Genomic DNA, 12,636 nt, shown 5'->3' with positions numbered 1-12,636 from the left:
TTCCTCTCAGTGATTTCAATAGACTCATTCTTCATTGTATCTGTTCCCCCTCAGTGATTTGAAGACCTGTTGCCTCCTCAGTAATGGACTATAATGGAACCTTGAGTTAACCAGTACCTTCCGAGATCTCCCCGACGTGACGGGTGGATTCCTTTGGCTGGACTACAAAGGACTTTGTCTCTATGTTTGGTAGCTATATTCCTCTCTCTCTCTTTCTCTCCCCTCTTTTCTATTCTTTTCCTTTCCCTAATTCCTTTAATGCATTTGCTGTGGTCATTCAATAAAGGTGCATTTGTTTTGATTTATACTGCAATCCCCTTTCTGTGTTGGTTTTTTGCACTCCGAGATCAGTAAAATGAGCGATCACGACTCCCCGCTCATAGAGTGGATCGTGACAATTATCTCATCAATTCATGTGAGGAGGAGAATGCCCGGAACTATTGAACCAGCTGATGGACAGATAAGCTCTTCTGTGGTAGGGGGAAACGTCCTGCCATAGAGGCTCAGTGGGATACTCGACTCTCCAAAATATTTCACCAATTGAATAATTGGTATGGGTCCACTGGGAGCCCAGTGAGTAGAGCATTCTTTGCAAAAGCCAAACGCATTGCTCCACCTTCGGATGAAAAAGAAATCCAACCATATTACTGCCAGGACAACCCATTTTGGTAAATTTACCACAAATTAAAACTGTGCTTATGACTCTAATGAAACCCTGTGGTCCAGTTACTTGAGAAGCTACTGATAGCAGTGGGGCAAAACACAGAATTAGTGCATGGTGGACTTTTCCTTCTTCTTAATGGGGTAACTTGTCCCGAAAAACCCCATCGAGACCAGTCTGATTTACCTTTTTGTCTTGCAGCCTCCTTTAAGATGAAAGTGTAATATATCACCCTGCTGCTGTGGAAGATATTGGTAACACTTGCTTACCCACAAATACCCATATGTCTCAGTCTAATTGTCAATCAGGAAATCAGCTGTGATTGGGTCAATACAGATAAGACAGCTATCTTAATTTTAATCAACTCTGACAGAAATGGGCCTAGTGAAACATGACCACCTGTTGAAGGAGATATATATATATATATATATATATATATATATATATATATATATATATATATATGTTATGATTATTCACAACAATTCTTATGTACCATATAGGGCATGCCGTAATATAAATTGTTGCTCATTACATGACATAGTATAGGGAAATTATATTAAAATATCGTGCATATGGAACACTAAGGGAGAACAACATAATACTAGGAACAGTACCTCAGAATCACTAAAACTTTCACAATGGTGTCAGCACCCATTTTGAATACTCCCCCAGTTTTATTAAGAAGTCTGACTGGAGAAAACCTAGAGTGGCCATGGTTTCATGCTTGTATTAAATACATCAGAACAATGGTAGCAGACTCTTAAGAGAAAGAACTTGAATCTCGCCACTGTGGTCATGCATGGAACAAAAGCATGCTTAGAAAATGAATGAAGATGGGGTAGAAGTGAAAGATATTCTCATAAAGTTTTCCAAAGTTTAATAGTAATAAATGGTTATAAAAATAGTAAAAATAGTAATACAAATTAGACCAATAAGAATTTGGACAATTAGAGTTAGGACAATAAAGAACAACAAAAGCAAAGAATACAAAAGTTCGGATGCTTTCTAAAAAAAACATGGCTTGCTAACAAAGGATTAACCCTTAAAAGCAATAGCCTGTTGCATATTCATATATCTCATACATGATGCATACATTCCTTTCAAACAAGGGATTTCTCTGGTTATTGTCAACTTGCCCCCCTTCATCTTGTAAATCATGGTCAGTCTCCATGGAGTCTGCAAGGAGACTAGTTCTTCATTGTGACCATGGTCACAGGGGTTCTTGGATGAAGGGAGAGATGAGAATGTTGACTCCATGATTAGAAGGCTTGATTTATTATTTTATGATATATATATATTACATTATAACTATACTAAAAAGAAATAAAAGGAAAGCTTCTCAGAAGGCTAAGCTAAGAATAGAATAGAGAAGAATGATAACAAAGGCAGCTCTCTCCAACTCTGTCTGAGATAGCTCCATCTTGATTGGCCATTAATTATAAACATTCAAGATGGCCCAATCAAAAATCCACCTGTTGCATTCCACAGCAGCAGAAAACCATTGTTTACATTCTTTTTCTGGGGCCTCAGCTTCCCAGAAGTGAAAATCCTAAAGAAAGGATTTTTAGTGAAAAAGATGTCTGCGACACTTCATGATAAGGAGGCAATTATTCTTTCTCTTTGTGATTTTAGTGTTTTATTGATGTTATCTCTGTGCAAAGAATTTCTTGATTATCTCATCTCTTTCTTGAGCTAGCTAAAAAGTATCTTACATACCATAGTTTCTATTTTAACATTATGTTATAACCTAAAACTATATTTAACACACTACTTAAGAGAATTAATGGAGCATAACTTTCTAACATAACACATATAATATTCATTTTAATATTTGCAAAAAGCCAATAATAAAATATGCACGGTTCACATCTACTTATTCTGTGAAGAGAGCTTACTATCCCCTAATATGAAGCCTAGACTTACACACTAAAGCAGAATAGAATATGAAAAATATAACAGCTAAAACCTGAGGCATCAGGAAAAGGTGTTTTAAGGGCTTCTTTTACTTCTCATTATCCTCCTTGTTATGAACAAAAATTCGGTTAATGTTTTTTTTATGAGAAAAAGTTTCAAAAAGGCAGCCAGACCACTGGCCCTGCCCAAGTTCTGTGTGTTTTGTTATTGGAATCACGGGTCGTTGAGGCTAATCGCTCCTTTTGTATCAGCAGAGCCTTGCCCGAGGCTAAGTTGTACCTTTCTCATAGTGAAGACACCTGAGAAGGTGGGGGGGGGGTTATGCAAAGTGACTCCAAGACCAATGCAACATGGTCCTCTACTGTACTGAGAAGACCCCAAAAACAACGAGCCAAATAAGAGTTGAGAGACTGGAGTGATGTCTGGATGTGAGGAGCGGGGCGCTGGGCCTGCAGAGATGCGGGAAACCTTCGTCGTTCCTCACCCTGTCCTCGAGATCCCCCGGGCCAGGACTGGGAGGTCTGGGAGAGCCGGACCGAGGCACCATCTTATGGGATCAGGAGACCCTGAAGGCTCCCAAGAGGAACTGATCCCCAGCTCTGCCCCTGGTGGACAGAGCTGTGCATATCCTCCTCCTCTGAGTCGCCTTGGGAGAGACGACGGACGCTGCAGACCCGTTGAGCTGCCCAATCCTGAGCTGATCACTTTTAATAAAGGCATTAAAAAGGAGAAGAAGTCTCCTTGGCCCTGTTTATTTCACTCCTCTTCTCCTGTTAGTAATAAATTCACTTTGCCACCTTAAGTTGAGCCTGTTTTCCCCTTGAGGTCTTTTCTCCTGGTCCTTAACCCATGACGTCTATCTTTTTCCTTTCCTCTGCCCCTCTGTGGCAGGGGAGGGTGAGTGAGAGACTCTCGTGGGTGCCTGGCATTGGGCCAGTGTCAAACCACAACAGCATCCTAATTTTACTAATTTATATTATGCTTGCTACTGAACATTTTTCTGTATGTTAAAGTGTATGGAACAGCTAGACTAGTTCACAGTTTTGCATAAACCTCCTTGTATATATAATGTCACTCAATTGCATTTGTCTGTTATAAACCAAAAAATCTGCTATTTTTTTTTTGCGAGAAAAAGGTTACAAAAACTAGTCAGACCAGGGTTGCTGCTAAAGTTCTACTTGTTTGTTATGATAATTACAAGTCGTTGTCGTTAATGTTTTTTTTTTCTATCAGTAAAGGCCCTGGCTGGGGCTGTTGATGGGTCTTCTCCCGAGACAGTAAAGGGAGGGGACTTCCCCAGACAGTGAAGAGAAGGGGCAAGAGGTAGGAGGGGGGCCATGCAAAATAACTTCAGGACCAGCATGCCATGAGGGGCTACTACTCCAAACGTGCTGAAAAGACCCTCAAAACAACGAGCCAATATAGAGTTGAGAAATTGGAGTGATGTCTGAATGTGAGGAATAAAGTGCTGAGCCTGCAGAGATGCTGAAAACCTTCATGGTCCCTCACCCTGAGCATGAAACTCATCCCGAAACTGGGACCAGGAGAGGAAAGGGGCGGTCATCAACATCTGGGTCACCATGCCCAACCTGCTCCCACGAGGACTGGACCCCCAGCTCTGCCCCTAGTGGACAAAGCTGCGCATATCCTCCTCCTGCGAGTCACCCTGGGAGAGACGACAGAGACTGCAGACCCGTCGAGCTGCCCAATCTTGGGCTGATCTCTTTTAATAAAGGCATTAAAAGGAGAAAGTCTCCTGCCCTGTTTATTTCATTGTCAACATCAGAATAATTAGGTAACCTACCCAAAATTTTCCCTCAAAATCTCAAATTACAATTGGAACATGATATTACTCTGTTTATAAGCTGTTCTGGGTTTGGTTTTTTCAGTGAATTTTCCTCCTATCTGCTACCTGGAAGGGCAATGTGTTGTGAGGGTGTTGCCTGGAGGACAAATGGGGCAATTAGGAAACAAAAGATGTAGCTGGGTGTCACAACATTTCCAACATTTTATTGAAATAACCCTGGCTGGGGGGGGGGAGAAGGGAGGGGGTGGTGGTGGTGGTTGTGGGTGATACCGTGAGAAGAAAAGTGAGGGGGACTACCCGAGGCTTGAATGGGGTTTGCTTTTTCTTATTTCTGAGTTAGGGGGCGAAGGAGCTATTTTGTCTATTTGCCTACCACCTCGGTGCTTGGAGCTCAGAACCAGAGCGTGTGGTGCCAAAACATCAGGACCATCTCCTGCTGGATCCTCTGCCTGCGTCATATTGACATGGCTAATCCTGCGTGTTGGACTCGGAGATCCTGGTCTGCTGCGGATTCCTGCACTGCGTGTCTACTTAAAATTTTTTTTCTTCCTGGCCATTTGGGTGGCTCCGGGGCCAACGTGTACCTGTATGAGCCACCTCTCTCTCACCCGGCAATCATGACCAGTTTCCGCCTGTGATCTCCCATCTCAGCCAAGCAGCCATTAACCATGTGGAGAGGTCTTCGAGCTCTCCATGAAGTGCCCGCTGCAGCCATGGGGGAATTATGGCACCAGTGCCCCTGCTGATTGTTGTTGTAACTACACCAAAGGGGAAATTTGCTTAAGGGGCAACAAGAGGCTCTTGGTTTTTCTGTTTTCTTTGCTATTGCTGTTGTTGTTATTGTTTGTCCATCCTATTTTATATATATATATATATATATATATATATATATATATGTTATACACAGGTAATGCAATGGTTGGCTCTCAGTTAAGGGATGAATATTATGTGTATGTTAAGAGAAGTTTTACTGATGTATAGATATGTTATTGTGATTTGTTCTCCTCATAGTCCCCTTTCCCCTCCCTGTTGTATTGTTGTCACTGGACGGCCTTGTTAGTCAGGGCATTTGGGGGAGGGCAGGCTTGTTATTAGGAGGTGTGACATGACAAAACCTGGCCTCCAATCAAGTTGCAAAGAAGTAGCTTCCACCAATGGACAGTGTAGAAGAGTTTACCGGCGGACTTTGGGAGGGGCTAGGGTTATCTGATGCAACACCAGGGGGTATAAAAGGCAGAGCAGCCATTTTGTATGTGAGCATGTGGTGGTTTAGTTCCATGCTCCCAGTGCTGCTCTTTCTCCTTATTCAGTCCTTTGTTGTATTTTTTAAGGTTTAATAAACCTTTGCAATTTTAAAGTGAGAGGTCATTTTCTCACTATATATATATATATTCTAGTAAAGAACTGTTATTCCTTTCCCCATACCTTTGCCTGAAAGCCCTGTTATTTCAAAGTTATAATAACTTGGAGGGAGTGAGTGATCTTATCCATTCCAGGAATGTTCCCTCCTTCCTTGGCAGACACCTGCCTTTAAAACCAAGACAGGCACAGAGGCAAGAGATGACCACACTACCACTCTGGGAGAGAAAAATTGCTTGATTTTAGTCACAGGGTAGATTGTGGTGGTGCATCCCCCTTCTCCCCTTCATTCTTTCTTAGGTACTTTATGTCTTGGAGTTCCTGTTAGCCCCTGAACTTTGTGCAGAGTTGGGTGGTGAAGCATCCCTTGACCTGACCACAAATATTTGTATAGATAAAGTGAGAATGGCACTGTGGGGAGAAAAGGGTTAAAAATGGAAGATTGGCAAGGAGAAAGAGTTGTTTTTAGGATTGATTTTGCTCAAAGAACAACCTTGCACCAGGGAGATGCTAAAAATAGTGTGGAAATTTCACATATTTCTGTTTGCTTTGTTTTCTGTTTGCTGAAAGACATGGAATTCTCTCACCAAAGATAACAGGATGTTGTTAAAGACTTAAAAGCATTTTTCTCATAGGCTTGGGTCTCCTCATAAGGGGGGAAGGGATATAAGAAGCTTGGAGGTTGTAAAACACAGCCTTGTAAAGCATTGCACCTGTGCCAGGGCTTTTTTGATATGTGAGGCCAGGCACAGCCAGAGCACTTTCTGTTCCTGTGTGCTGGGTAACCCAAAATGTTATTGTATTCCACAGTGTGATAGATGATTGACTCTCACCATTAAAAGGCAAATATCATGTATATATGTGTTACCGGGCTTGCAAGGGTTGCAGGGTGAAGAGGGAGGCGAGAATCTTGACCTCATGTTCAGAAGGCTGGATTTATTATTCTATGATATATATTACATTAAGACTATACTAAAAGGAATAGAAAGAAAAGATCTCAGAATGCTAGCAAGCTAAGAATAGAATAGGAATGAATAAACAAAGGAGCTGTCTCTGATTCTGTCCCAGAGAGAGCTCGGCCTTTAATTGGCCCTTAATTGTAAACATCCAACATGGGCCAATCACAGGTGCACCCGTTGCATTCTACAGCAGCAGATAACCATTGTTTACATTCTTTTTCTGGGGCCTCAGCTTCCCAGAAGGAAAAATCCTAAAGAAAGGATTTTTCACAAAAGATGTCTGTGACATATATGTTAAGAAAACTTTTATGGATTAACAGTTATGTTTTCCCCCCTGCGTTGTTATCAGGAGACTGCTTGGGTTTGGGACATTTGGGAGGGTTGGCTTGTCACTATGGCAACACCTGACCTCCAATCAAGATTTGAGGAAGTAAACTCCACCACTGGACAGAGAAGAAGGAGTCGATGGACAGAACTTTGAGAGGGGCAAAAGGGTGTCCTGGGGTGACGTTATGATGCTTGTATTCCCATTCATATGTTCTGTGCCTTTAAGACTGTCTCTGAAGAGTGAAAGTTTTGTTTGGGTTTCTCTTATCAGGGACGCAGAGACGGGCAGTACATAGGGCTGCTTTCACTTTTTGCTTTTGGCTTTCTGCTTTGCTCTCTCTCTCTCTGCTCTCGCTTCTGCTTGCTTTTGCTTCTGCTTATTAGCTAGTTCTAGCTAAACAGTCCAAATTCCTTCCTGGACTGTTTCTCCTCTCCTTTTTCTTCGACCATCTCGAACCTGCTCCGGACTGGGACCTGGGAACACCGAGGGTTTGAACCGTTTGGCCTGCAGCAGCTGCTCCAGCGCCGGAGGGACTAACAGAGCAACCACCCCCGAAAGAGACTTTCTGATTTTGTCATCTTTTTCAGAGCAGTGAAAGAGTGATGTCATCTGGTATTGTTCATTTTGTGTGCTGGGGGGTGCTGTGCCTGTTAAATAAACAGGTTCTTTCCACTTCTCTCTGAGGAATTCTTCCCGAACCGGTTGGGGGGAGGGGCTGTGTGGGTTTGCTTTCTGGAGGGGCTCTCCTTTGGAGATTCTCTACCAAATTTGCCCTAAACCAGGACAAGGGTTAAAAGGCAAAATCTCAATTGTGTGGGCGAGCACATGGTAGGAAAAATCCTTTGCTCCTGGCACCATAATATTTTGTCTATTCAGTCTTCTGTTGTATTTTTGATAAGGTTTAATAAACCCTTCTAAATTTTTGGAAGTGAGTAGCATCTCTCACAATATGGGTACTCATCCAGGATGTGCTGGTTTGACCAGGAAGAAGTGGGAATTCTGGGATGCTGTGGTCAAACCAATGGATGCTCAGATTTTGATATTGGCACCTGATGTGGCCAGTGGGGTTTGGACACACCTCTGAGAACACACAGGGGTTAAAAGCAGAGCTTCATCCCTGAGAGTCTCTTTTGGGACTTTGAGGCAAAGAGGTCAGATCTCCCTCCCCAGTCCAGCTGCTGCTGCTGGGCGGGGGAGGGGAAGCCATGTGTAGGCCTGGGTTTGGACAGAGATGGGAGTGAAGAGGCCCTTGAGGATGGAAGGGTGGAAGAGCACCAAGAGACATCGGGCAGCCACACCCCCCCCCAGGAGAGAAAGAGGGAGAGCTGGAGACGGAATGTGATAGCAGCCGGCCGAGGAGGAGAAGGGGGGAAGTGCGGCGAGAAGGTGCCCAGCCAGGGCAGCGTGGGAGTGCCAGCGTGGGAGTGCCGGAGCTCTGGGACAGGCAGAGACTGAAATTTTTAACCCTTTCCTTACATGATTGAGACCTTGCAAAAATGCTGATCCTCGTGGAGCTGAATAAGAAGAGAGATAAGAGATGAGATAACAAGGACTAGGCCCGAGGGAAGTGGAGAAGACTGGCTGAGTGGGGGGAGAGATGACGGAGTGGCCTTTTGGCTGGACTTTTCTTGTGTGGCCATAGACTGAACCATTTTTATTCCTGTGACACAGAGACTGCATTTAGGGGAAGGCAGTGCCTCAGAACCGGGAGGGTTCAGTGTGGGTACCCCTCGGTCCCAGGGGGTGGAAAAAATGGGGGGGGACAGATGTACCGAAGGAGAGACTGTGCCTTTTTTGGAGTGAGACAAGGCATCCTTAAAAGACAACCCTAAAAGCAGCTCTGGTCCATGCACAGTGGTGAGAGCACTGGGCATGGAAGGAAGATGTCACGATAGCAAAAGGACTTTCCAGGCGGTGCTGAGTGACATGGAAGCACACAAGGTTTCAGCGTGTTTCCAGGGGAAGCCTATGGTGCAAGAAGGACTCCTCTCCTCTTCATGAACTGAAGACTGAGTATTCTAAAGGGTGGTGCCGGACTGAGAGTTGGTGATTTGGGGAAATGTATTGCATTGGGAAATTTGGTGGGGGGGAGGAGGAAAGTGCTTTTTGTAAGGTTTTCAATTTTTCCCTTATAGTTTTTTTCCTTCTTTTCTTGTAGTTTAGTTAGTAAGGTTTTCTTTATTTCTAAGCTAGAGCAAGTAATTTGAAAGTAAAAGGTACCTTATAGTTGTCTTGTTGTCTTTGAGAGTGAGTGAGAAAGAAAAAGTGAGTAAATGTAGATGAATGAAAGTATATGTAATGTAGATTGTTTATTTTAAGCTTCAGTCCTTGGAGGGACGTTTATTGTATTGAATTGTATTGCAAGTAAAAGGGTTTTTTTTTTGCTTGTGTAGTGGGAAGAAGGTGGTGTTCAGGTTGCTAGAGAAAGTGGGAAACAAAGGCAGGGGACAAATAGATAAGATCTTGAAAAATGGGACAGAAAACCAGTCAGCTGGGTACAGGAAAGAAAAAAGGGAGTAAAAGGGTACCAGCAGAGATACCCCAAGATAGCCCTTTGGGAGTTATGTTAGCTAACAGGGATACAAATCCTTGTACAAGGAGAAAGAACAAGGTAAAGATGATTCAATTTCGTATGATAGAATGGGCAAAAAAGGAAATAAGTTCTGACCACATTTATTGGCCTAGATACGGCTCTTTTGAAGTTCGGATTTGTCAGGCTCTGAATTTATTTGTAAATTCAAAAGAACCATTCAATACAGAAGAAAGAGAATATGCCACATACTGGACGAGAGATTGTAGGACAATAAAAGTCTTTAAAATATCAGAAGCCCCAGAGCCAAAGCAAGAAAAGAAAAAGGGGAAAGGGCTGGGAACAAGAGGAAAAAAAGAAAGAAAAAGATTGGGATCCTTTGCAATATTGCCTCCTCAGTTCCTGCTTGCACCCCCGCCATTCGCAGATGAGCCGCTACCCTGGTCCCTTTCCTGGCTCCGGTCTCGCCATTCACACTTGCACCGCCGGTCCCCATCTCCATCCCAGCTCCGGTCTCGCCGCTCGATTCGGCCCCTGTGCCAGCTCTGGCGCCGCCAGTGAATTTGTCTGCCCCGGTCCCAGTCGCCTGGCCCGCAGCAGCTCTGCTGGCCGTGAGGAGGGTCCCTCCTGCTGCGTGGTCTGTGGTTGCCGCGCCAACTATGCCGGGGTTCCCATTTGTTCTGGCCATCACATCCCCAACCACTTCTCCTGTGGCTGTCCCCACTGCCCCATCCCCAGCTGCTTTGCCCATGCCAACTGCACTGGGCACCACCACTGCTGCCGCCCTCACCCCGCCTTTTTTGTCTATGTCGGTAGCTTCCCACCCAGCCACCATGAACCATGTGCGGGCCATCCACGCTCCGGTTTGGTTCCCACCGGAAGACCCCCCCCGTTTGCTGGTTCCAGCAGCAGATCCTGCCTATGGCCTCCCCTTGGAGGACCAAGTCCTGGTGCGAATCCCTCCCTTCACCCCCCTTCCTCCAACACTTCCATCCATCCCTGCTCCGGGCTCCCTTCCCTGGGTAACAACAGCTCCTGCTGTTCAGGAAAACTTTCTCCCTGAAGAAGATGCACCTTATCGAAACACAAGAAGCTCAGTTAAAAGACAGCCCTCTCCTGATCTTTCCACAAAACATGGGAGAAAGGTCATAGAGGATAAAGAACAAAAAGAGTGGGATGAAGAGATCGGTTTATTCCAACTAAGAGAGGTTCCAATAGGAGGGGATGAAGGGGGGTTTGTAATGCCCCTTTGACTTCTTCTGAAGTCAGAATCTTTAAAAAGGAAATAAAAGGAATTTTGGAAGATCCCATAGGCACAGCTGAGCAATTAGACTAATTCTTGGGTCCAAACATTTATACTTGGGAAGAGATGCAATCTATAATGAAAATAGTTTTTTCTCAGGAAGAAAGGCAAATGATAAGGGAGGCTGGAATAAAAATCTGGCAAAGGGAAAACCAGTAGGAGATCAGAAAAGTCCAACAGCACCTCCTGATTGGAGTCAAAATGATGAGGAGGGGAGGAAACACATGAATGATTATCATAATTTGATAATCAAGGGAATAAAAGAGGCGGCACCCCAAGGGCAAAATGCTAAAAAGGCTTTTGAGAGACAGCAGGGGAAAGAAGAAACCCCAACTGAATGGTTAGACAGACTTAGGAGAAATATGAAACAATATTCCGTAATAGACCCTGAGACTATTGTGGGACAAACTCTGTTAAGAGTTAATTTTGTCACTAATGCCTGGCCAGATATTAGAAAAAAAAAATAGAAAAAATTGAAGATTGGCATAATAGATCATTAGATGATTTAGTAAAGGAGGCTCAAAAGATTTGAGAGATGAAGAAAAAACTAAACTGAAAGCAAAAATTATGGTAACCACTATGCGAGAAAGTAATTTCCAGAGGAATCTAAAACACCCAGGCACCACTCCTAGACATGAAGGTTGTAGAGATAGGGGAAAGGAAAATTACAGAACCCCAGTACAAACCAAATCTCAGGAGCATTCTAGAAATGTCTGTTTTTACTATGGGGTCGAAGGATATTATAGAAGAAATTGTCCTAATCAAATAAAAGATCTGAAAATCTTCCGAGAGATAGAGACAGAGGAGGAATAGGGAAGCCATAGGCTTTATTTTCTCAGGGACAAATACCATATGGAGCCTGTGATAACTTTAAAAGTGGGTCCCCAAGAAGAAGAATTAGAATTTGTGGTAGACACAGGAGCAGAAAGAACCTGCCGGTAAATATTCCAAAAGGTTATAGTGTAAGCAAAGACACTGTAAAAGTAACAGGAGCAAAAGGAGACAGTTTCACAGTTCCTGTCATTAAAGATGTGGTAATTGAGGGAGAAACTAGAATTTGGATGGAGGATGTCTTATTAGTCCCTGGGGCAGGTAGCAACTTATTAAGAAGAGACTTACAGGTGAAACTTGGAATAGGGGGTATACCAGAAGAAGGGAAAATGACAGCTAGAGTTTTAAAACTTGACCAAGACAATGAGGAAAAAATTAACAAGGAAGTTTGGACTGGGGAAGGAAATCGGGGAGGATTAGATATTGATCCCATAAGGGTCACAATTGAGAGGGAAGATTGTCCCATATGTGTAAGTCAGTATCCTATATCATTAGAAGGATGGGAAGGTTTAAAGCCAGTAATAGAAGGACTAACAAAGGATTAGACATTAGAACCTTGTATGTCTCCTTATAATACCCCTATTCTCCCAGTAAAGAAGCCCGATGGGAACTATAGATCAGTACAAGATTTACAGGAGGTTAACAAAAGAACTCGAACCGGCTACCCAGTGGTACCAAATCCTTACACTCTTCTAAGTAAGGTGCCACCCCCGCATCAGTGGTTTAGTGTAGTGGATCTTAAAGATGCTTTTTGGGCTTGTCCACTAGCCAAGGAGAGCCAAAATATCTTTGCCTTTGAATGGGAGGATCCAAAAAGTGGGAGAAAGCCGCAACTAAGATGGACAAAGTAACCACAGGGGTTTACTGAATCACCAAACTTATTTGGGCAAGCTTTAGAAACAATACCGCAAGCTTTCCCCACTCCTTCTGGAATACAAATT

Source organism: Melospiza melodia, chromosome W (assembly GCF_035770615.1).
Source record: "Melospiza melodia melodia isolate bMelMel2 chromosome W, bMelMel2.pri, whole genome shotgun sequence".
NCBI lineage: Eukaryota > Metazoa > Chordata > Aves > Passeriformes > Passerellidae > Melospiza > Melospiza melodia.
The sequence above is the reverse complement of the archived record's forward strand: the minus strand, read 5'-3'. Positions refer to the sequence as shown.